This window comes from Polypterus senegalus, chromosome 3 (assembly GCF_016835505.1).
Source record: "Polypterus senegalus isolate Bchr_013 chromosome 3, ASM1683550v1, whole genome shotgun sequence".
NCBI lineage: Eukaryota > Metazoa > Chordata > Cladistia > Polypteriformes > Polypteridae > Polypterus > Polypterus senegalus.
The window spans coordinates 111,522,073-111,546,984 of NC_053156.1; the positions used below are offsets into that span (position 1 = coordinate 111,522,073).

The 24,912-nt window shown below is 37.6% G+C and overlaps 1 long non-coding RNA gene across 1 annotated transcript in view; it reads left to right on the top strand.

Annotated features, from left to right (window-relative positions):
- Positions 1 to 24,912, top strand: part of LOC120525480 — a 95,855-nt gene that overhangs the window by 32,779 nt on the left and 38,164 nt on the right. The window contains exon 2 of the long non-coding RNA XR_005632960.1: positions 24,467 to 24,528. This is a non-coding gene — a long non-coding RNA (uncharacterized LOC120525480). The remainder of the gene's footprint in view (positions 1 to 24,466; positions 24,529 to 24,912) is intronic.

Here is a 24,912-nt window from a genome sequence, read left to right on the forward strand (position 1 = left end):
TCCTTTCGACTTTGATAAAATTATCAACTAAGGCATGCTTTGGCAGCACAAGACCATTTGTACCTAATTAGGTGATTTCAGGAAGTCTAGCAAATGCAGTTAGCTAATGAACTTGTTTATACCCAGGATGTAAAACATCTTCACTGGGCATGTGGTTTGACGTTTTTAAACAGCACGTTTGAAGATGCATACTGAGCAAGGCCTAGGAAGGAGCAGATGTACGGTCACAGAGCTGCTTTTAAATGCCCCCGTTTTTTTGTTCATTTCAAGTCATCAAAGTATCAGAGTTTTCCGACTTTCTTTCAGTGTGCATGTTTGAATTCCAGAGTGTTTATCTTCAGAGGATGTTAATGAATAAACCTTAAATCACAAAGCCACTTCTGTGTCACTATAGGGTTGATGCAAAACCACTTCACTGCTAGACTGTGTGTGTGGGTCGCCTACTTATAAATGCACACTAAAGAGCAGATAATTACAAATGATTTTTGGTTAAAGTCTATATATAATTAAAAATAAATCATCATTTTTTTATGGTTTTAACATTTTAAATCTATTAAATCAGTATCTGCTGCCTAGCCCAGAACTGGGATCCAGTTCCAATAATGCTAAAACTCTTTTCTATCATAAACGCATATTGTTGCATAGAGACAAGGACACATTTATTAAAAAAAAAAAATCCAAAATGTAACTTTAGCTTGCATTTTATGGTACCGTGTGTCGCGAGGTGCAGAAATGACAGCTTAGGATTGCAGCAAAGAAAATTTGGGGTGCCAATGGAGTTGTTACTTTTATTATCCAGAGACAGAAAAACCAACAAAAAATGTACTGAAATAAAGCTTGTTGCCGTGCGTTCCTTCAACGGAATATTTAAAGTAATGCCAGGATGTAGTCATTTCGGTGGGGCTTTGGCTAGCGGGTGGCTGTGGCCAGTAATGACGCCTCCATCCAGGACGTCTGGGGTTTTATGGCAGGTGGACTGGAACGGGCAGCGTTAAATGCCTTCACAGGGTGGCTTCTCAGCACTGTGGGGAAAGAAGGAGATGAAAGCGTTAGACACAGTGCCCTCTCTTGTCATGGTGGGTTATTACATACCTCAACTGAGCTTGGGAGGAGGTCATCCGATGCGCATGTGTGACACGTGATAAAGACAGATCGTGTCACTATCCCAAACTTTATTCTGTGTTTCTGTTAATATTTATATTATTACTTACAGTTGGACCTAAACAATTTAACAGGAAGAATAATGCCTAATGTTTTATTGGCAGAGTGAAAAGGCTGTCTGATAGAGAAACCAACACACCAGCCCCTTAATGTCAGTAAGCCATTATTGGAAATGAAAAAAGGAGGCAAATGTCAAGAGAGCTCAATAGGTGTAAACCATCAAGGCCTGCTGATAAAATATGACATGTCTTCCATCTTTAGCTACTTTTTGTCTTAATTCCAATACTGCAGCTATGATATTACTAGATGTAACTTTTCTAGTCTCACATTATCTTTTGAAAAAAAAAAAAAATCACGCTGGGGTCTGCTGAATTCTGAGTGAAGAGTGGAAGCATCCTGCACCATGGCCAGCATTTTACTCAGCTGATATGTGGGCTCTTGCAAGCCCTACGACTTGCCCACTGATATCCTCCCACAGGGAATCTGGCCGTGGATCAATAGTTTCTTGCTGAGACTGCAAAGCCTGTTGCCGCATTTCCAGATGGACTGAAAGAGATGCTGCTGCACTTGCAGTTGGCAGTTTAGTTCCTGCTGTGCAGCTGTAGCATTGAGAAGAGTTCACAGTATGTCACTCTTCTAGAACTGATCATGGAATGAAAAAAGGAAAAAGTTTCAGTAAGAATACACCACCACATACAACTCAACAGTTTAGTTATTTCTAGAAATATGAATTAAACCCCCATATTACTATCTACCCTTTTACTCACAATTTATTTTTCTATAGGACTAATATAGAAGAAAGCATGGCTAGAATTCAGGCATCCAAAATGCCCCTATTATCACGGTCCTGTTGAAGCAATGTCTTGTTCCAGTTTGCGTGTTTCTTTAATCTTCCCCTCATCTTTACCTTTATTTTCTTTGCATTCTATGTAGAGTTTTTCGTTTTCCTAGTTACGTTACCCTCACTTTTGTTCCACACTTGACTATTTGTAAACTAAAACTCTGAAGATATGCTGCCATTAGGGCCCCAGTTACCTGAGAGGTCTATTTAAGCTCCCTGCCTGCCACAAAGCAGTGCCCTGGCTTTAGCTGCTCTGTTATCTACTCCAATTTTTACTTCATTCCTTATAGAAATTGGAATGTACATATTTTGCATAGATTTTTCCTCTCTTGAAACTTTTGTTTTAGAGTGATGTCTTTTTCCTACTTAGAATTTGCGTTGTGTTAGAGGAGTGATTTGGGCTTTGATTATTACTAGTTATTTTACTGTTTCTGTTTTTCTTAGCTTAGTTAAATTATTGAAGAATATACTTTCATCACTTATTTCTTTTAATTTATTCTCGGTATCGTTCTTGCTCAAACACCTCATCACAAATAAACACAGCATTTAAATATACAGCCCCATGATGCTAAGCTGAATTTTTTGAGTCAGTAAATAACTTTATATCTTGTAGCAGATCACTGAAGTATAAAGTTTTCCAGATTTTGACAGCATAATTTTAAGATGTATGGAAACCCAAAGCTATTATTGACATTCTTGGTACACACATGCTTCAATGATGCTGTGATACAGATAGATTCACACGAAAGAGGCCCCAAATATTCTGTAATAACTCTCATTAGGACGAAGCAATCTGAATGAAACAACGCGCAATGTGCCCCTTAGTATATGGAGCTTCGAACCAGCTGGGATGCCCCTGCGTTAGAGCGATGAGGTGGGTGACAGACAGCTGTCACGGCATTTAACCTCCGTTTGCAACTTCTGGGTGCATACCCCTTCATTCAGTCGCTCGGATGGTGGTGTACAGTATCGAGCAGTGCGTCTTCATGGTGCAAACCAATTCGTTTAAACAATGTCAGAATCAACCGGATGATCACGAGTTAATGGAAGGTTACTTCCAGCAAGATGGAGCAACGTGTCACACATCGGCAAGGAGCATGGCCAAAATTGAGTCCTTCTTTGGCAACAGGGTAATTTCTAAGGGGCTTTGGCCACCACAGTCGCTGGATCTGACACCACCAGACTTCTTCCTTTGGGGTATGCTCAAATGATAGGTCTATTGGAACAAGCCTCACACTGTGGAAGATTTGAAGGAAAACATCCAAGGTGAAATTGCTGCTATTCCCCCCAAGACACTTGCCGATAGGTTGAGGAACATGGAGAGCCACGTCGAAATGTGTCTGGCAGAAAATGGAAACTGCTTCCAGCATCGCATGTAATGCAATCGATTACACATACATATATAGCATATTTTTTGGGTTCCGATTGCTTCATCCTAATGGGAGTTACAACAGAATATCTGGGGCCTCTTTCGAGTGAATCACCCTGTAGTAGCTGTTATTTTCTCAATATTTATTTTATTTTACTGATTTTATATTCTGTAAAGTAGTGGATTACAGATAACTTAAAGCATTAATGTCACACATATTTGTCATTATTTCACATATTTTTATAATCAGAAGTTGATAAAGGGAAATAAATGCAGCATCCAAATAAATGCCACATTCTAATAAACACCACAGAAAGGGCATTCTGAGAGAAATCAACGCCACAGTGTCTGTTTGCATTTGTGCAGTATATATAATTAACTAATAAATAATAAACTTACTAAAATGTACTTTTTGTTACTTTTTGAGTTAGGAAGGGGTGTTTCTATGGTTTTGGGAATTTCAGAATACAAACTTCCTCCTTATCTTCCTTTTTTGGTTTTCTCCTTTTTGAGTTTCTTTAAGTTGCTAAATTTTTCCCCTTTGTCTTCATAAATTGAGCCACAGGATGGGACCGTCACAAATGTTCTGCTTCTGATTATAGCACAGCTACCTGAGGAGGAAAAATAATAGGACAAGTGTGGCATTGTGTGGTATTCATCTTGTTTAGCAACTCCTCCTTCAAAACTTAACTCAGGTTCTGTTATGATTTGGTATTTATTTTCATTTTTTTGTGTAAATTCTAGAGTCTTTTTTGATATGTATGCATCTATTTTGGGATTTTTCTCCAAATAAATTAATTTGTGACATTTGCTTGTTTCTGGAAAAATTATTTAGTACTAGGGTGTTATACGGTGTTAGCCATTGTGGATGTGGTAAGAAGTTAAGCAAAATGACACATTTTATTGGCTAACTAGAAATTATGGAAAAAGTTATAATTTTGAATCATTTTGTAGAGGAGCACTGGATTTATCCAGAAGAAGGGTCCTTTCATTAGACTGACTAGCCTAGCACTGAGTCAGCTGTGGAAAGGCCAAGGGGAAGGGGGATGTTGGGCAGCTTGATGGCCAAGGTCTCCAGGACTTTAAACAAATCAGAATCCTATTTTGTGACACAGCCTACTCTTGCATTTTGTTCTGTACTTGTACTATTACTATTGTACTATTGCATTTTATTGAGGATTACTTTGTATTTACCCCGCTTTTTTGACACCCACTGCACACCCAACCTTCCTGGACAGGTAATCGTCTCCCCTGAGACTTCTTCCATTTTTCCGTACAAGGGTTTTTTTCTGGGAGTTTTTTCTTGTCTTCTTAGAGGCTGGGGGGCTGTCATAAAACAATTGCCTGTTAAAGCCCATTGCAGCACTCCTTGTGTGATTTTGGGCTATACAAAAAATAATTTGTATTGTATTGTATTGTATCATTATATCACAATGCCATCATATATTGTAATAGGTGATGACATTTTATTTTATTTTGCGTTATTTTTATTTTATTTTGTGTTAATAGCTTCCATGGCAATATTACCCAGAAGGAAATAGGAATGCATAGCATGTTACATCATCCAAGCGAGTGTATAAGCGTCAGTGCACAAAAACTTATTTCAAAGAAAAATATTTTTGGCTCAATGACTTTAATTCTTGATTGGTGTTTTTGGTTTAGACAAAGAATATTCCTGACTTCTATTATTTGATGATTACAAATTTCAACAGGTTTAGGTGTTGCTCATTTTGTTTTTTGATTCATGAGTGACTTTTGGATCTCAAGCTAAATATTATTGGTTATTTGCTATAATTAATGACATTTAGTTTTGGAAATGTAAAGTGAGAGTACTGTTTTGACCCTTTGTGTGTCTGATCTGGAATTAAGTTTGTAGTGAGTTGTATTTTATTTCTATTCAGTTTAAGTCAATTGGTTTATCTGTTGGATTAGGTGTAGTGCAGCTACTTTACGCTGCTCCAGCCCCTATGGCTCTGCCAACCACTAAAGATTCTTACTGGATGTTTTCTCAGAGACGCTACAATAACTATAAATGTTAATGTAAGATAAATGCGGAATATGTGGAACATCCACAACTAGTGATGTGCGAAACTATTTGAATCTTTATTGTTCATCTGTTAACAACAAGCTATATTCTACTTTAAAATCTCGAATAGTATCATAACAGTGTAAAACTTTAACCACCAAACAATACAAGTAATATAATAAGCAAGCAATAAAATATGTAATTAACACTTGAAAATAATAATAATAAAAATCCTCTTCATTGAATTTTGACAATAAATAAAATTTCAACAATAAATTGATGAAAACCTATCGTACAAATGGAACCTTAGAATAGCGTGCATATCATGATAAAACTGTGAAAACATTGAAATATGACTAAATACAATTGATTTCAGTTTTGGATTAATCTCTTGCAATTTCCTTCTTTTATATCCCGTCCTTTCTGATGCACTCTCCCGTACATATATCATCGATGAACTGAGCTGCAATTCAGTGTACTGCGAGTCTCTTGCCTGCAGTTCGTGAACGAACTTGCAATGGCTTTCCAGATCAGACCAGTTCATTCAATCAGTCAGTGTACATACTGAGACGGTCACAGTCGCTCAGTCAGAGTGAACCGATCAATGGGAGGTGCTTGGTATCATAAGTTAGTCATTGGCTAATTGTCGTAATGACAGTTTTGCCGAAACCGTTTACTGTTAGGCTATTTCCTGAAGACAGCAGCCATTTAATGGAAGTTAAGACAATAGCTCTAGTCTTTGCAGAATGCAATATAAAATGTAGCATGCACTGTGCATGCCTTGAAAAGATTTGTTCTTTAATGTCATTGTACCAGTATGTTCGTTCAGAGACCAGGACAAGTACAAAAGAACGGGTTCATTCGTTCTTTGCACATCACTATCCATAACTTTTAAATGAAGTACAATTACCTTGCCAAACACACAATACAGAATCAAAGCAAAACCTAATCACCAGTAAGCACTGATGCACAAATTACTGCATAATATTGCTTCAAAACCACAAAACCTGCTTTTATGTAGCTTTAAAATTGAGAACTGAATTGGAGTAAATTAGAATGCTGAGGGCTTATGCTGCACGGAATTGATGTGGCATAAGTAAGGAAAAGTGTTCAAAAATCCTTTTGTTTGAAACTGAGGGGCAGCACAGTTGAGCTGAGCGGGCAGTGCTCATTTATGCCCCCTGTGGTACCAGGCTTGGTGTCAGGGAGAGCTTACATGCAGGCCAGCTGTGAACAGTGGGCTGCTAACTGATGATCACGGGTCTAATTTGTACTATAAAAATATATTAAGTGACCATATTGGCATGGTCATGAAGTATTCTTTGATACAAAACACATTACTGGAAATAAATAAATTAAGCAAATGCCTTGTGAAAAGCCTCAGAAAGGTGATAGTATTGGTAAGTCCATCTTCCTAGTGCAGAAGTTTGTTTTAACTGCAATAATCAACTCAATCTCACATTATTTTATAATTTGTTATTGACCTCTATCAAGTAGCTATGTGGGGAAAAAAGTTAATAACTTCTGAGAATATTGGTAGTTTTGGAGAACTACTCTAATGATGACTTTGGCCTACTAAATAATATATGAAATTTAAGAAAAGGGATTTTGCCAATTACTCCTTGGAAACAGGCTACAGTTGTTCCTCTGCTAGAGACAAAGAAACGCTTGTTTAAATCTTTGTTAGGCAGCTTTTTGCTCTGACATGTGCTGCACAATATATGAACTGATGGAGAAAATGATTAATATCAGATAAAAACAGATTCTTCTGTGGTTCAGTATGGTTTTAGGAAAAAAACAAAACTACTGTGGAACATAATAACATCGATTAGAGTCTGGTAGTCTGATTTTAGTGGGAACCCTCTGGTCAATGCTGCTGAAATTTTAGAATCTTAAGATAAACAAGTAATGCTTAAAATTTATAAGTTAGCGATAAATTATGGGAGAAATAATAAGTATCAAAAGTGGCAAAAATAAAATAAAAGCAAAAAAAAAAATCAAAATGAATATAGACCACATGGCAGCCAAAACTAACATTCAATTTATTGGGCCATGGTCATATTGAACAGTGATTCTTTAAAGTTGTTCCAACAATCTTTCATCTTAAAGTCAAACACTTCAACAAAAATATACCATTCAAGCCAAAAGAGCGTTAAAATTACACAATCACAAAAAATAACAAAGATAATTTTATTTTATTTGGGTATTAAGACAAGTCGTTTCTGAAAAGAAGTTAAAGCAGTGAAATCTAAATCTAAACAATAATAATCGAGCGTTCACCATTGATGGCGTGAAGATATAATATCTTGGTGGGGATGGGAGTCATTTGTGGGTGGACGAGCAATGCAGCCAAAGCTGAAAGATGAACTGTTGCTTCTACTAAAGCATATGCTGTGTTTCAACAGTGTAAAAGCTGTTAATAACCAAACAGCGGAGTCACGATTCATTTGTTTGAATTTTCTGCTATCACATTAGAACATTCTAGAAGTATTCAATCTGAACTGTGGGAGAAAATTAAAAAAAAAAAAAAATAGTATTGGATTAAAAGTACATGTATCATTGTAATTTATCTGGAAAAGTACAATTCTTTATAATAGTGTTACCACAAGAACATTTAATGAAAAAACATTTTCTGGCAATTATTTACTGTATTATTGGGATGACAGATGTTGAAGACATAAACCAGAAATCAAAACCAAAAGGGGAGTGAGGGTCACATAATCATGAGTGAGAGGGTTCTTAAATTGGAAACCTGATTTTTTTTTTTAATAAACAAATCTTTACATTTTTTGGAAAAGACTCCTTATGGTTTGTTTTTTTAATAAAGTTTATACAAAGGAACTTCTGAGCCAGCTGTTTGTTAAGGAATTGCTTAGCACAGGGACACATCAATAGGAACAATGCGTTACAAGACCTACCTAAAAGAATATCACAATACGAATACAAATAAATACAATAATGGAACAGGTTAACGTATTGCTTACTGGAAGTTTCATCCATCCATCCATTATCCAACCCGCTTTATCCTAACTACAGGGTCACGGGGTGGACTTTCAGTTTTTATAAATTTTTACTTTAGGTACTGCAGAAATGCATGTATTACCCATTTACCTTTATGTAACAAAGGCTTTTTTTGGTCTTCGTAACACTTATAAAACATCAGTAGATAGGTTACTCATCTCTGTGCAGTGTGGCCTATTGAGATGATGGTAACATTACTTGTTAATATGAAGGCTTCTCAGGTCTTAAAATGAATATGGAATATCAAGAGAAATATGTGTCAGACCACTCCAAAGTGAGGTTTTCTTAGTTGCTCACGTTGTAGAGATGAATAAACTCTTTACCAATGTTTCTGTGTATACTGTGTAACATTTTAGATCCTTTTCGTCTTCCCAACTGACTTCCAGGTATGTCTTACTGGTCAGGTGATTCCTGATGCATCGAGTTTGCACACATAAAAGAGTTGAGAATGTGTAGTGGAAGATTTAGCCTTTGCTCTTTCCTTTGTGAGAAGGTCAAAGCCAGTGTGAAGGCATGAGGATTGTTCATGACGAAAGTGAGCAGTCTAAATTAAAACATGAACATATCAGAATCAAAACTTTTTAACATTTTGAAAAGAAACCAGACACACCAAGATAGTACAGTTAGTGTAGATGTCAGCAAAACCTGGAAAACAACTGCAGGTTATCATAATAAAAGTAGCAGAGCTGATAAAAAATGCCCTGAAACAAGAGTTGAAGGTCTCGCATTCTACTGTATACAGAAGACTTCCAACGAGAACATTATAAAGACCAAATCACACGATGTAAATTTCTCATTGAAAATTGCTAAAAAGTACAGAGAAGACCTGTTAAATAACTGTAATTAGGAAAAGGTAAAAATGAAACTCTACCAAAGTGACTGGGAAGTGAAAATGTAGAGAACAGAAGGAACGGCAGAAGAAAAATGAAGCAGAGGCCTGTATTCCTACAGTAGTCTCTGGTGATCTACCATTATTTCCTTGCATTATGGAATAGAATTTTCATGCTGCAGGTAGGAGAATTTGGTTTGAAATGCAGTGAAAAATAAAGGGCTAAAATAATTTAAGTCTTTAAAAAGGTTCCTTTTAAATTTGCTTTCAACTGTTCCATACATGTCATAGAAGTGACGTTAATTATCATTTAAACTTATAGCTGTTTTAAAAATTGTGATGTACACCAGCAAAGAGGGACTAGTTAGACATAGACAAGAGTAATTGTTCCTAGTAAGCTGCTGTCACAGGATTGGTGAGTCTCTTACATGAACTACTACCTTTAGAGTACACCATGAGTGTAGTAACAAGGAGGAACATTTCTACACATAGTCTCATTTTCCCTGTTTAAAATGGAGGAACAGAGATGAGAGAAGCATGAATTTCTCCAGTCATCAGCTCCTCCTCTCCCGCCCAACTAGAATAAAAGACACAACCTAACTAGCAGTATGACTTGATTGAAGGGCACAAGCTGTACAGACATTCCTGCAATTCTGAAATCGATACCACTAGAGGGCGCCAAAATGCAATGATTATGGTGATCTCGCCCAAACAGTTTGTTGAAAAAAAGTCTTCATACTTACACTGTACTTACATTGAGTTCATGCTGGATGACGCAGCTACAATAGGCATCAGAAAGGTTGAAAGAACTATTGCTAATTTGGATTTTAAAGCAGTTTAAATAACCAAAGGAAAATCATACATTGAATAATTTCCAGTGCCATTAAAGAAAAAGGATAACTCATGCTTTTTGCTTTGCTGTGGTATGTTTAAAAGTTTAAATGTACATTAGCCTTAAGTTGGGGATATCACATCCAAGGCATCACTTAATTACTGATGTTAAAGGACAAACTGAACCAACGTTTATAACAGACACAAAAGTTCTAAGTGACTAGAAAGTCAATCCATCAAAATAATGTGTGGATTTTATTGGGCAGGGTGTTCAAACATGTGACATGGTGTCTGACAAAAGTCTGTTTAGTATCTGATTGACTCAGCAGCCAGAATTAGCAAACTGAATGTCAGTACAGATCCTTCAACAATATCATGACATGTGAGTGAGACAGGAGCAGTGGTAAATGAATTCAAACCTATAATAAAAAAACTGTGTGTGCTCTGACAAGTGACATTTGGACAGAGAGTTATTACAAACATTTTATCCTTTTTCTTAGAATAATTGCAACCATGAGCTAGTTTCTAAAACCCAGCATCTTGAACACAAGTGTCAATACTGTATTTAGTTTTTATTACTTCAGAAGCTTGGAGTTTTCAAAACTGATGCTCTACAACAAAACTACTTTTGCTGTTTACTGTGGAGAAAATCTAGCTGCTACTCTAATATGGTTCAGAAGACTTAATTGCAATCCCCACATATTAAATGTGTGTTTCAAAGTCCTTCTCTTTAGCACTTCAAGTTTCTCATATATTAACTGACATGAAAAAATTGTTAGTTATTTCAAGCACTCTGATCATTGTGTAAGCTGAAAACATTCCTTAAACAATCCATCGGAAAACATACATATATTACTGTATATGGGTGTGTGTGTGATCTCTCCCTTTTTAAACCCATTTAGTCTAATTATAAATGTGGGGAGCAGAAGTTTAATCTGGTAGGAACTGACAGTAATTAAGTCTATAAAGCATACAAATTTATTGCAGAGTGCTGAATCAAGCACACATCCACCTTCACTCACAGCAGGCTTATTTACAGCTAGAAATCCAAGTAACAGCTTATCTTTGGATCGTGGGTGGAAACTGAAGTCCCTGAATAACCTTAGCAATTGAATAAAAAATAAATTAAACATTACTATTAATTAATGGATTCCAACCAGTTGAATTATAATTGTATATTTAGTGCTGTGTGTATTTATTATTCTTTATAGTGATTTTGATTTTGTGACGTGTTTAGAAGTGTCTCATTTAGGTACAGTCCACTGATGTTAAGTTGTGTGATGTTTTATTAATCCATTTCGGTAATGCACTACTTGACTAACAGCATCCATCCATCTGTCAACAAAGATCACACGGGTCCAATCACACTCTTCCAAGTTTCACTGTCCATGCCCAAGTGAGCATTAAGGTTCCCCAGTAGAACGATAAAGTCCTCAGAGTAACAGTACTTATCTTCAACTTTGTTTCATTGCCCCATGAGGAAAATATTGTCCACCTTTTTGCAAAAAACTGAACACAACACTTAATCATATCAAGCAAGGATGAAAATCCATTCTATATTGTACTAGTAGTCCCCCTGCACATGTGATGAAATATCTATGTATTCTTAATAACATGAAAATATCAAAATTTAAATAATAGAAAATATTAAACAATGTTAAAATGACCTTAAACACTGCAAATGATTAACAATATCTATACTGACCACAAGTTAAGCCTGCAGCAACCCTTTGAAACTGTCCTCACCAAGAAAGTTAACTCAGAAATAACATAAAAAATGCAAAAATATGCCCCTTTGACCGAATAAAATACAAATATGAGGATTCTTGTCTACTGACTGAGGTTGCTTGCTTGTCCACTACAGTGTCACAGCAAGCATATTTGCTCCATGCACACTCCAAACCCTGGAGTCTTTGTCTCCCACCAGCTAAACATTTCTCACAATATTCTCCTAACTCTGCATGCACTCCATTAGTCTCTGGCATAGAGAAAGTTCCATGAACTTTTCTGGACAAGTCCCAGAATCACTGTTATAGTCAGAGCTGGCCCTACACAAGCAACACCAGCACCCCTTCGCCTTGATTTTTCCTTAAAGAACCCATATTCGGGGAGCTACCTCTGTACCATATGTTTGCCTCTGGAAGAGTGTGCTCCCCAATGGTCAGCAGGTGTTGACCTCCTGATGTTCCTCTCTTGGCCTTGCTTTCTTCTAAGTTAGAGGACCAGACATGTCTGCTCATTGCTGAATCCTGGCCTGCGCCACCACCACCTAATCAAAGAACCGTGAGTTCCCTACATTGATGGATTAAAGGCCAGAAGTCCACGTGACCGTCATCATCAAGTCCTTCCATGAGAACCCTAAATACAATGAGGACTGATCATTTATGTTGGGTAGAATGCCCAGAGGGGGCTGAGTGGTCTTGTGGCCTGGAACCCCTGCAGATTTTATTTTTTTCTCCAGCCGTCTGGAGGTTTTTTTTTGTTTTATTCTATGTTAATTAGTTTTCTCTGATTTTAATTCTTACTTTGTCTTTTTTTTCTTTCTTCATCATGTAAAGTACTTTGAGCTACATTATTTGTATGAAAATGTGCTATATAAACAAATGTTGTTGTTGTTTTTCCATCAATGCATGGTTCCAGTGAGGTCATCTTCCTCTCTCCCACTCACTTGTTTTGGTGCCCTGTTCTTGTGGAGCACACAACATTTATCCAGGGATTGCTGCCACTTTATAGCCTCCAAGTTCCCAGAGTTTCTTTCCCTGTCACTAGGGCTGGGTGATATTTCTCAAAATTCAAATTGTGATATTTTTGGACCAAAAGTCAATATACGATATGCAACAATATTTTTTTCCTATCTATTATTACTTAAAAAAGAAGCCACACATTTATATTGCTCTTTAGTTATTTACATGTAATTGCAAACTTACAACTTTACATCATAGGCATAAACCAAAATATACTCATTAATGCAATTGCGGCAGGGATGTGTTTCATTGCGTTTTGAGCAGAGTTCTTGCGAAGTTTCATACATTCTTCGTACTTCATAACGTGTTTTGTTTTCAAATGATTGAAGAGGTTCGAGGTATTGCCGCTCTTCGTTCCTACTTCTGTCTTACAAAGTTTACATATAACAGTCTTTTGTTCATTTTGTCTAAAGCAAACCATTTCCAAACAACGGAGGTCACATTTGTACCTTTTTTTGGCACTAAATCATCGCTGATAGCCGTACTTGTTTCTGCCTCCGTCTCAGCCATTGTTGTTACTGTTTAAGATAAGAAGGAGGCAGGGTTTAATCGCAATGACTGCATTTAGGATGTGCTCCAATTAGCAGAAATAACACACTACACACTTGCAGTGTTTAATAAAATATATTACATAATATATCGCGATAGGTTTGTTTTCAAACGATGCATTAAAAAATATTGTTCATATCGTGCCACTCGATATATTGCACAGGCCTACCTCTCACCCTCCCTTTCTGATGTAGGACTTCATCCTACAGATTTCCAAAACAAGGGCATCTAATCAGGGTCGTCTTAACAGCATTATGGGCCCCTGGGCAAAGCAGTGTACTTGGGCCCCTACCTACACAACCACTCAGCAAGTCACAATACTGTATACATAGATTAGCAAGGGGCTCTTATGCCCATGGGGCCCCCGGGCAACCCATGTGTTAAGACGGCCCTGCATCTAATAATACTGATTCAGGTGTTTGGAGTGTTGAATTTCATGCTTACAGGCTGCATCTGTTTCTGATTGAAAGGCTGCTATGAGTGTATAATTGCTCAAAATATTCAGTCCTCTCTGAAGTCTGATATTTGGTCGTCGTTTCTTCAGGATGAATGATTTATCTTCTAAAATCAATAATAATTTCTTTGGTATTTGTCTGTAGAAAGAAGGTATTGTGCAGTTAGCAAAACCACAAAGCACTAGACTGTGACTCACATCATTCACATTAGGCAAGCTCCAAATCAAATTATAAAATTTACGTTTGTTCAAATTTGCCAATATATCCAGTATGTTCATCTTAGAACATTAGAACAATTGTGGGAAAACAGGCCATGCAACCCAACGAACTTGTTCATCATATTCAGATAAATTCTCCAAGGTAGGAGCAATTGGAGGAGCAGAGTGGTGGCTCTGAGGCTAGGGATCTGCACTGGCAATCAGAAGGTTGTCAGTTTGAATCCCATAAATGCCAAAAGGGACTCTGCTCTGTTGGGCCCTTGAGCAAGGCCCTTAACCTGCATTTGCTGAGTGCTTTGAGTAGTGAGAAAAGTGCTATATAAATGCAAAGAATCATTATTATTATTATTATTATTATTATTATTTTTTACATGAAACTTCAAAAATTCCAACTCTCTACAACACTACTTGGTAATTAATTCCACATGCCTATGGTTCTTTGTGTGAAGAAAAACTAATATTTGTTGCAGAATTTATTTTGACCTAACTGGCGGGATCCACTCTACTAATCATAATGATGTCATCTGTACAGAATGTTTACCAGAGGTGAATGACTCGTGTAAAGACCGTTTGTAGAAGACGACGTACACTTCCACTCGCTCTTAAGGAAGCAATCATTAACTCCACCAAGTGAAAATCCTATTTAAGATAGCGCTGCTGCCTCGCAGTTAGGAGACCCGGGTTCGCTTCCCGGGTCCTCCCTGCGTGGAGTTTGCATGTTCTCCCGTGTCTCGTGGGTTTCCTCCGAGCACTCCGGTTTCCTCCCACAATCCAAAGACATGCAGGTTAGGTGGATTGGCGATTCTAAATTGGCCCTTGTGTGTGCTTGGTGTGTGGGTGTGTTTGTGTGTGTCCTGCGGTGGGTTGGCACCCTGCCCAGGATTGGTTCCTGCCTTGTGCCCTGTGTTGGCTGGGATTGGCTCCAGCAGACCCCCGTGACCCTGTATTCAGCGGGTTAGAAAATGGATGGATGGATGGATATTTCATAGGAGTTTATAGGTGTCTCAAAAACATTTGACTTTGTAAGAAATAAAGCAGCTTATTGTCACTGTGGGAGGAGTGGTGCAAAGTTATTACCATGAAAGAGTGATTCATGTCTGAGCTGTTTTCAGTAATAACAGAGAATTGCCATTAAGTTTCTGTTGTAAATCACAAAAGATACAGCAAAAGTGCAACTATTTGTTCTCCAGAACAGCAAGAAGTTAAATAAGACCATGGCCTTGTGAATAACTGCATACTCGTGTAAAGACCATTTGTAGAAGATGACGTACACTTCCACTCACTCCTAAGGAAGCAGTCATCATCTCTACCAAGTGAAAATCCTATTTGAGATATTTCATATAAGAACAAAGGATTAGGTGGTACAACAAACAAACACGGAGTGTATAAAAAACAGTTTATATGTGTCTCAAAAACTTTTGACCGTGTAAGAAATATAGCAAAGTCTTGATATGGTCCTTTGTAACCCAGTGGTCCCAATTTTATATTTGTCCTCTTTATAAGTTTTTCACTAATAATGATGTAAGAGCCACCGAGTGTTCATATTTCTCTACAGAAAATATTGTAGCCTCTTTTCACAGGTCTTGAACTCCATGTTGTTATAGAGATACACACAAAACATGCTACAATCTTGACTTATCTGCTGTTAAAGGGTCTCTAGATTCTCATCACATCTCATTGTCAAAGCCAATTCAGGGTCGTGGAAGGTCCTAAAGTTATCTTGTATCATTGACTGGGGTGCTGGTGCATTGTGGAGCACACTCACGCATGCATCCACATTTGCACGGGGCCAGCTTGGAGTTCTCATTTAACCAAATCAGAATGTTTTTGAGAACGAAAGAAATGAAAGAAAACCAAAGCAGAGATAGCCATTTTTACCCAGGACTTTCATATACTTGTACGTTTCTGAAAATGTCTTCCATTATCACCTTGATCAAGAGATATCAGTAACCACTTCACATGCAGACGAAATCTTGAATAAAAATCTTTAACCGGTTAACTAAGTCTAAATCTCTTTATACAAAATTACATAATTACACCCAAACTAATGGGACTAGAACTTTGATCTTGGTCTTTAGTGAAAGCTTATGACCTGCGACATTCTGGAAATTAAAAACAAATTAGGTAGCAGCAATGTAGTGAGCACTACATTGGTGGACAGAAAAGTTTATTGTAATTAGAGCAAGGAAATGGTATAAAACGTGTTCATAATTTCTAATCAAGTGTGAGTTCTTATGTTTGTCTATATCAGCGGTTCTCAACCTTTCTAGTGCCGCGACACTTTAATACAATTTCCCATGCTGTGGCGACCCCAACCGTAAAATTATTTTTGTTGCTACTTCATAACTGTAATTTTGCTACTGTTATGAATCGTAATGTAAATCTCTGATATGCAGGATGTATTTTCATTGTTACAAATTTAACATAATTAAAGCGTAGTGATTAATAACAAAAACAATATGTAATTATATACTGTATTGTGAAATATTTATTTCTAATTACAAATAAATGAAATTTTGTCTTTATGACTTACGGTACATTTATTTGTTTTTCTTCATTGTGTATTGAACTGTATTCATGTTGTATACTTATGTGAAAATGTGAAAAGCATGGCGTAGGATGGGTAACAGTCTTAATATAACAACAGTAAACTACATTGCTACAAAATTGTTGCGACAGTACGCGTAAAAAGCCAACATCAGTGTGAAGGTTGAGGCTGCTTCTTTCTCACCAGATCAGAAATTCTCGGGGCAGTCTTTGCAAGAGCACAACGAAGATCATCTTCTGCAACAAGTCTACTTCTGTATTTAGACTTGATAACCAACAAGCTGGAAAACCCTGTTTCGCAAAGATATGTTGTTGGAAATGGAAGAAGAAGAAGTGCGTAAATCCCAGCAGCGGTGTGACATTATGTAACGTCATGCTGTTCAATGTACAGTAATGTAAACAGTTAAAAATAATAAAGTTACGACAATTAAAATGTTTGAAATTATTCTGATTCAATTGTCTGCAACATCTATCCTCCAATGACAATTATAGTAAAAAGCTAGTAACTACCAATGGAAAAAAAATTGTACAATAACAAGTTTTACACATTCAAATAGACAAAACCTATATTTCCAATGGTCTTAGGCGACCCCTGGCAAGTCGTCATTCGACCCCCAATGGGGTCGTGACTCACAGGTTGAGTACCCCTGGTCTATATAGAACATCTTGTTGCTTTTTATTTTAGGACCATGTGTTTCACTGGTCTGAATAAAAACCTTAACCTCTTTAGTTAATTTGGACTGGTTTTGTCCTACCTGGCAGATCTAAAGTCGTTTATGAGTTTCAATGCAATTGTACCCTTTGCAAAAGAAGGCACAAGACAAAGTGAAATGTTTGTGGATCCTAACCTTGTATACTTGGAAAAAAAATGTTTTTTTGGTAGGTCTTTACAGACGTGAGCTCCAAAACGAAGTGAGGGGAAAAAGAGAACATGGGTGCCATTTATAGCTGGTAGACGGGAAGTGATGTAATGGGTTGGTGGAATTCTGGGAACTGGAAATGACATCAGATCGAGGTGGGATCTTGAGGACTGGAAGAGGAAATGACATGTTTTTTGAGGACAGGAAGTGGCTTTAGGCTGAGGGTTCATCAGCTGATCTGCAGGAAAAGAGGAGAAAGAGCTAGAGGGCAGTGCCAACCCCTGATCTGGTAGGAACATGCAGGTTTTTGAGCCCATAAACTGTCTCCCAAGTGTACGTGTGTGACACCTTATAAGCAAGTTTCACCTCAGTTTAACTTCATATGTAGTGTGCAGGCTTTAACACTTTTTGATTTTTTTTTTGTTTTAAAGAACCACTGCAGATTTAACTAATACTTTTACTAGTAAGTAAGCCTGTCATCAAATGCTGTGGTAATATTCACGTCTACTTGAATTTTCCCTTGGGATTATTAACGTTTTATCTAATGTAATCTAATGCAGTATGATTTAGTTGCTTAGTTTCTTGTGGAACAGGTAGAAAACTCACTTTCCTGGTTATTTTGGGCTACTTTCTTTCCCAATTTACATTCATCACACTAAAAGCCCTCAGTCTGCGGTCTGCAGTCTTAATCCTAGACGCCGCACTGATCTCAACATTCTGTAGTCAGGCTACTGTTTGGGTGTCGCTGAAGCAGAAAGGGAAAGCAACAGTCATAACTGGAAATGAAGCAGACATATAAATAACCAAGTCAATCTCCACAACGTAAACTTCTACCAATGCTAGCATGACCTCTACTTTTGAGCATTTCACACAAGCCTGTTAATGTCAGAGAGCTTTGTAAAAACAGCTTATTGTCGCTGTGGGAGGAGTGGTGCAAAGTCATCACCATGAAAGAGTGATTCATGCCTGAGCTGTTTTCAGTAATAACAGAGAATTGCCATTAAGCGTCTGTTGTAAATCATAAAAGAGACAGGAAAAGTGCAACTATTTGTTTTCCAGTAGAGCAAGAAGTTAAATAAGACCACTTCACATGCTCATGTAAATCTTAAAAAAATGGAAGGACTGAAGTATAATTAGACTTGGGCTCCCTGAAATCCTGAATAGGATAAAAGGGGTGTAGAAAACTGATAGACGAAATGAATAAAAGAATTTATCTATTCAATTTGATATTATTTCAGGACGGGGTCAAGAGGAATAGAACCATTCCTAAATGTAGTGTCCGTAAATTACAGAGCCGCTTCATTCATGCTGCATCAACACCAATTATTCTAATTTACATACACTCACCTAAAGGATTATTAGGAACACCTGTTCAATTTCTCATTAATGCAATTACCTAATCAACCAATCACATGGCAGTTGCTTCAATGCATTTAGGGGTGTGGTCCTGGTCAAGACAATCTCCTGAACTCCAAACTGAATGTCAGAATGGGAAAGAAAGGTGATTTAAGCAATTTTGAGCGTGGCATGGTTGTTGGTGCCAGACGGGCCGGTCTGAGTATTTCACAATCTGCTCAGTTACTGGGATTTTCACGCACAACCATTTCTAGGGTTTACAAAGAATGGTGTGAAAAGGGAAAAACATCCAGTATGTGGCAGTCCTGTGGGCGAAAATGCCTTGTTGATGCTAGAGGTCAGAGGAGAATGGGCCGACTGATTCAAGCTGATAGAAGAGCAACTTTGACTGAAATAATCACTCGTTACAACCGAGGTATGCATCAAAGCATTTGTGAAACCACAACACGCACAACCTTGAGGCTGATGGGCTACAACAGCAGAAGACCCCAACGGGTACCACTCATCTCCACTACAAATAGGAAAAAGAGGCTACAATTTGCACGAGCTCACCAAAATTGGACAGTTGAAGACTGGAAAAATGTTGCCTGGTCTGATGAGTCTCGATTTCTGTTGAGACATTCAAATGGTAGAGTCAGAATTTGGTGTAAACAGAATGAGAACATGGATCCATCATGCCTTGTTACCACTGTGCAGGCTGCTGGTGGTGGTGCAATGGTGTGGGGGATGTTTTCTTGGCACACTTTAGGCCCCTTAATGCCAATTGGGCATCGTTTAAATGCCAAGGGCTACCTGAGCATTGTTTCTGACCATGTCCATCGCTTCATGAACACCATGTACCCATCCTCTGATGGCTACTTCCAGCAGGATAATGCACCATGTCACAAAGCTCGAATCATATCAAATTGGTTTCTTGAACATGACAATGAGTTCACTGTACTAAAATGGCCCCCACAGTCACCAGATCTCAACCCAATAGAGCATCTTTGGGATGTGGTGGAACGGGAGCTTTGTGCCCTGGATGTGCATCCCACAAATCTCCATCAACTGCAAGATGCTATCCTATCAATATGGGCCAACATTTCTAAAGAATGCTTTCAGCACCTTGTTGAATCAATGCCACATAGAATTAAGGCAGTTCTGAAGGCGAAAGGGGGTCAAACACCGTATTAGTATGGTGTTCCTAATAATCCTTTAGGTGAGTGTATAATATCTTTGTCAAATAAAAAGCCATAAACACAGTGACCAGCATCATGAGCTCACTCCAAAATGGCACTTTTTATTAACACTGCTTTTTCTTTTTATTTGAACCTGTTTATTTGGAAGCAAAAAATATCAGCAGAACATGTCCCAATTAAACAAATGAAAATGACGTGTCCTGGCCAATTGAGTGCTGCAATAATAATTCACTCAGTCCTCATCCAATGAGAGAGCCATGTCCGAAACAGCACACAGGATAAAAGACCAATAAAGTAAAATGTTATCTTGCTCAATTGGAAAAATCCCACCCCACCTCTTTTATATCCTGTACTAGTTGAAATTGGAAAAAAATCTAATTCTCACTTAGATGATCTGTTCAATACTTTTTTTAAAATATCGCAAGATCTAATTAATCAAATCTTTGAATAAGCATTTATATCGGGGAAAAGGATACTCTTCCTTACATCCTTGATGCTTTTAAAGATTTGCTCTGGTTGTTGGTTCTCCTGTCTTTCTCTTGGGTGGAGGCTGAATTTTGTTTTGTTAAGTTTGACTTGACTGTATGGAATGTTATTTGCTTCAAATTAAAATCAATAAGAAATATATCTATAAAAAGGTTGCATACAAATCCAGTGTCATGAATTGGTTTATGTTTTATTTAGAAATTTATGTTTTCATTAATTTCAATGTCAAACTATGTTTTTCATGTCAGAGAACATGGGGGTAAACATTGCTGTATTTTTAAACATCATTTTGACAAGTTAGTAGAATATTTTTGTATCATTTACTGCAACACCATTTTGGTTTTCATGGCCATTTTATAATCTGGTTGCCAACGCACAGCTAGGAGTTGATAGAGACATGTCCACAGAAGTCACGCCACATTACGTCATTGACACAATGGTTTAAAACCCAGTCTCTTAGATGTCTTCACTATCCAAACTTGTTGGATTCAAAAGGTTATAGTGCACATTAAAGTTTCCTTTCTATTCTTTTTAGTTTTGATTTTCTTTAAGTCTTCAAGTTTTCCTAGACCCTTGGTTAGATGCCAGTAGTTTTCTCCTCTCGGTTATAACCTCTGTTCTGTTTAATTTGTTCACTTCCTGGTTCATACTGCCTCTGTCTGCTTGTATTGCTCACTGGAAGAACACCCAGCATGTTTACTTTACAATTGTTTTAAAAAGTTCTTGCCAAGTACTAAAAAACTGAACAGATCTCTGTAAAGAGAATTTGATTTTTTTACAAATTGACATTTTCTTGCTGAGGTGTAGGGAGTATATTGGGATTCTTTCACCTGAGCAAAACAGGGTATTACAACCGATCTTTCATTATATATTCAAGTCTCATCTTGTATGACCTAAAGTATGGCTGTTAAGATGATTTCTCTTTTAACTCTTTGAGGGCTGAATATTTTTTCCAAAAAACTCAGTTTTTTTGAAAAGACACAATGCACTGGTTTCACACATAAATCAAGACTGCTGTTGGCACCTGTTTGGCATCCCTGGCAGCAGTGGATGTGCAGGGACAGCTCGATGGCCAGCAGGAATGCATGGCGGGCCGGCTACCTCTTTGTCTTTGCACAGCAGGTGGGTGACGGTGGCAATCGTAGTGTGATGCAATATGGCTTGTACCTCTTGTCATCATAAGTGGTGGTCCTCATAGGCGAACGCTGCTGTAGGCATATCAGCTACACGAACATTTTCAGCACCACGATCAGCTGGGGACCGATAGGCTGATGCTGGTACCTCACTTTCGTTTTTCAATTTCCATCTCCAGATTACTTGCATTAAAGTCCGATTCAGAGATAATACTTTACGTAAAATGTCCATGGAGTATTTTGCTTTGCACATTTGCTTTAGTCTCGCCAGATGTCGACGCCATTTTAGAGGCTGTTTGCTATTCACTACTCATGCACGCCCAGGGAATGGAGGTCAAATCAACAAAGCTATGTAACTTCCCTTCAACCAAAGAGAGTCGAACTAAAACATAAAGGCGAGTTTTGTCGCAGTTTATAGCTCATTATTGTCTTAAACCCCTGAATTTCGACAAAAGTCAACATCAGTCTTGAAAGAGTTAAGGGATCTCTCAATTAAAGCCATTCACAAAATACACTCAAGTTCAGTATTTACCAGGTGTGCCATAATTCAACTAAAGATTGTCGACTTATTACACAGATCTGGAATTGCCTGTAATGTGAACAGAGCAAAATCCAGCCTGTGAGGGATGTCATCAAATGCCAGCATCACTAGGTCACCTTTTAGGGAATCAAATGATTACTTAAGAAAAAGGGTTGTATGGGGTGAGTGCAAAATCAAAACTGTGTTATCACGCTAAAACAGTTCACTCAACGGCATACTGTTTAGGTTTGGACTAACTCAGAGTGAAGGCTAAATTCAAAGTTAGTGATTCAGTGGAAATAAATGGGTGGTGGAGGCGGATGTGGTATGATGGGGACCAACACAAAAAAATAACATGTTTATGTTTTTCACAAAATGCTGTATTTCTATTATTGTTTGTGTAATTTTGCTTCAGCTTGAAGAATTAAGCTTGAAGAATGTCATTAGGGAGTTGTAATAGAAGGGCCAACACCACCAAAACCACACATTACTACAAAAGTGGATGTTCATGACATTTTGTACATATATTACAATTAACCCAACTTACAAAATTTTAAAAGTTTCATATTGGATAGAAGTTCAATAGAGGGAACAACACAAAACCCAGTAGTTTTGTCCAGCTTACTTTCTGTATTAATCATTCAGTTATTCAATAAGCCATCCAGTTTATTAATGTGGGAGTAAACATCTACTTGTTAAACCGCAGTAAACCAAGAAACACAAAGAAACAGCATTCATGGTTCCAACCCAGCAGGGAGTTATTGCAATTATCGAATCCAATTATACACAACTAGAACAAATTCTCAACTCTGAGAGCAGAGAAACTAATGCTTAGCAGAGAAGTGGTGTAGATGATGGATACGACACTAGTGTATCAGCCAGCAATGACAATATGAAGGGACCAAAGAGCTGAGGAGTCCTCAGGAAAAGGTGAGGGACCAACCGGGCCACGCTGTTTGATGTCAAAGTCCAAACAAAAAAAAAACTAAAATAGGCACTTGATGGTGCAAGGGCAGAAAATGGGCATATAAACTGCATGAAAACGCTACTCAACTTCTCTATTTGTGATGCTCTGTTGCTTGTGTCGAGTCTGGGGACGTCCAACATGCAGTATCTCTGCTTCTTGTCTGACACCATTCCTAGGGATGTCCATACTTAAAGGGTGGGGCAGGAAGAGGTGGAGTTTCTGGGCAGGGTTCAGTTGCCCTCACTGAGTGGTTTCTCAGCAGTGCAGAAGAAGAAAGAGATGATACAGTTAGTGTGGACCCCGCTTCTTGCTCGGGAGTGGTATTGCAAGCAGAGAAGAGTCCTGTGGGGTATCCTCATGCGCCTATGCATTATACATTTAAAAAAACACATAAATATTTGGTTTCTTACCTTAACCCATTATAAATATACCCACACAACGCTAGTTCTGTATAAATAAAAAAAAAATCGCACTGCTCTGCCTTTCTGATTGAGAAAGAACCAAAAGCCAGCTAATTAAAGATTTAGATAAATTACTGGTAAAATGACACTCTGATTGTGAGCAAAACGTTCAGTCACTGGATTAAACAAATAGTCTCACTTACATTGAAATATGCTTTACTTATTTATTTGCTTGCTTTTTCTAATTATTATTTTATTATTACAAGATTATTATTATTCATTCAAAATTATTTTACTTTTATTTATTTATCACACGTTTTATTCACTTGTATCTTTAATAACTTTAATTCATTTTAGACTGATTTATCTCACTTACTTATGACACATCCTTCACATTGAAATTTTTCCTACAGTTGCCACAATTGCTTGTACAAGAGTCTTTAGGCCTTGGGCACTAGATTAGTGTGCTTGCGCTGACACATAAAAGCAACAGGACTCAAATTACAACAGATACAAAGCAGGAATAATTGATGCCAACACATCAATTCCAGCACCACCGAGTGCAGGTGGAACCGAGTGACAGACATTGGCTGAGTTCATCAGCAATGCAGGTGGAAATTGTGTGAAGGGGGAATGAAGTCCACAGCTGCATTGCTTTATCAAACACTGAGAGCTGGTCATAAATATCTTCATGTCTGGAAGATGATAAATCACGGGAGGATGGTAAGGTGAGAGTGGTTGTTTCATAGAGCAGCAGTGGGGAGTGATATGTCTATATATATACTTAAGTGTATATAGAAAGAATTTCTCATTGTAAATCATTGTGAAACCTAATTCATGTTAACTGTTTCAGAAACATGAAACGTGGCAGGTGACAATTATCCTCCCTGTTTTACCTCTAAGGTTACTTTTTTTCTACTGCTGTCAGCATACAATATTCCCTGCAAAGTAACATTTCTCATTTTCGATTTCAGGCTGTTATGCTCAGCAATGGCAAGTGAGCATTGGATCCTCTTTAAGAATCCCCTGTTAGAAGGTATGAAGAAGGGCTGTGCAGTTGGGCAATCGCTACCTAAAAGTTTCCACTGTCAAGTTCTAATTCTTACAATAATCATCATTTGGTGAAATTTATTTCACTTCACTGTAATTGTCTACAGGTGCTGGTCATAAAATTAGAATATCAGTTGATTTATTTCTTTAATTCCATTCAAAAGTGAAACTTGTATATTAGATTCATTCATTACACACAGACTGATGTATTTCAAATGTTTATTTCTTTTAATTTTGATGATTATAACTGACAACTAATGAAAGTCCCAAATTCAGTATCTCAGAAAATTAGAATATTGTGAAAAGGTTCAATATTGAAGACACCTGGTGCCACACTCTAATCAGCTAATTAACTCCAAACACCTGCAAA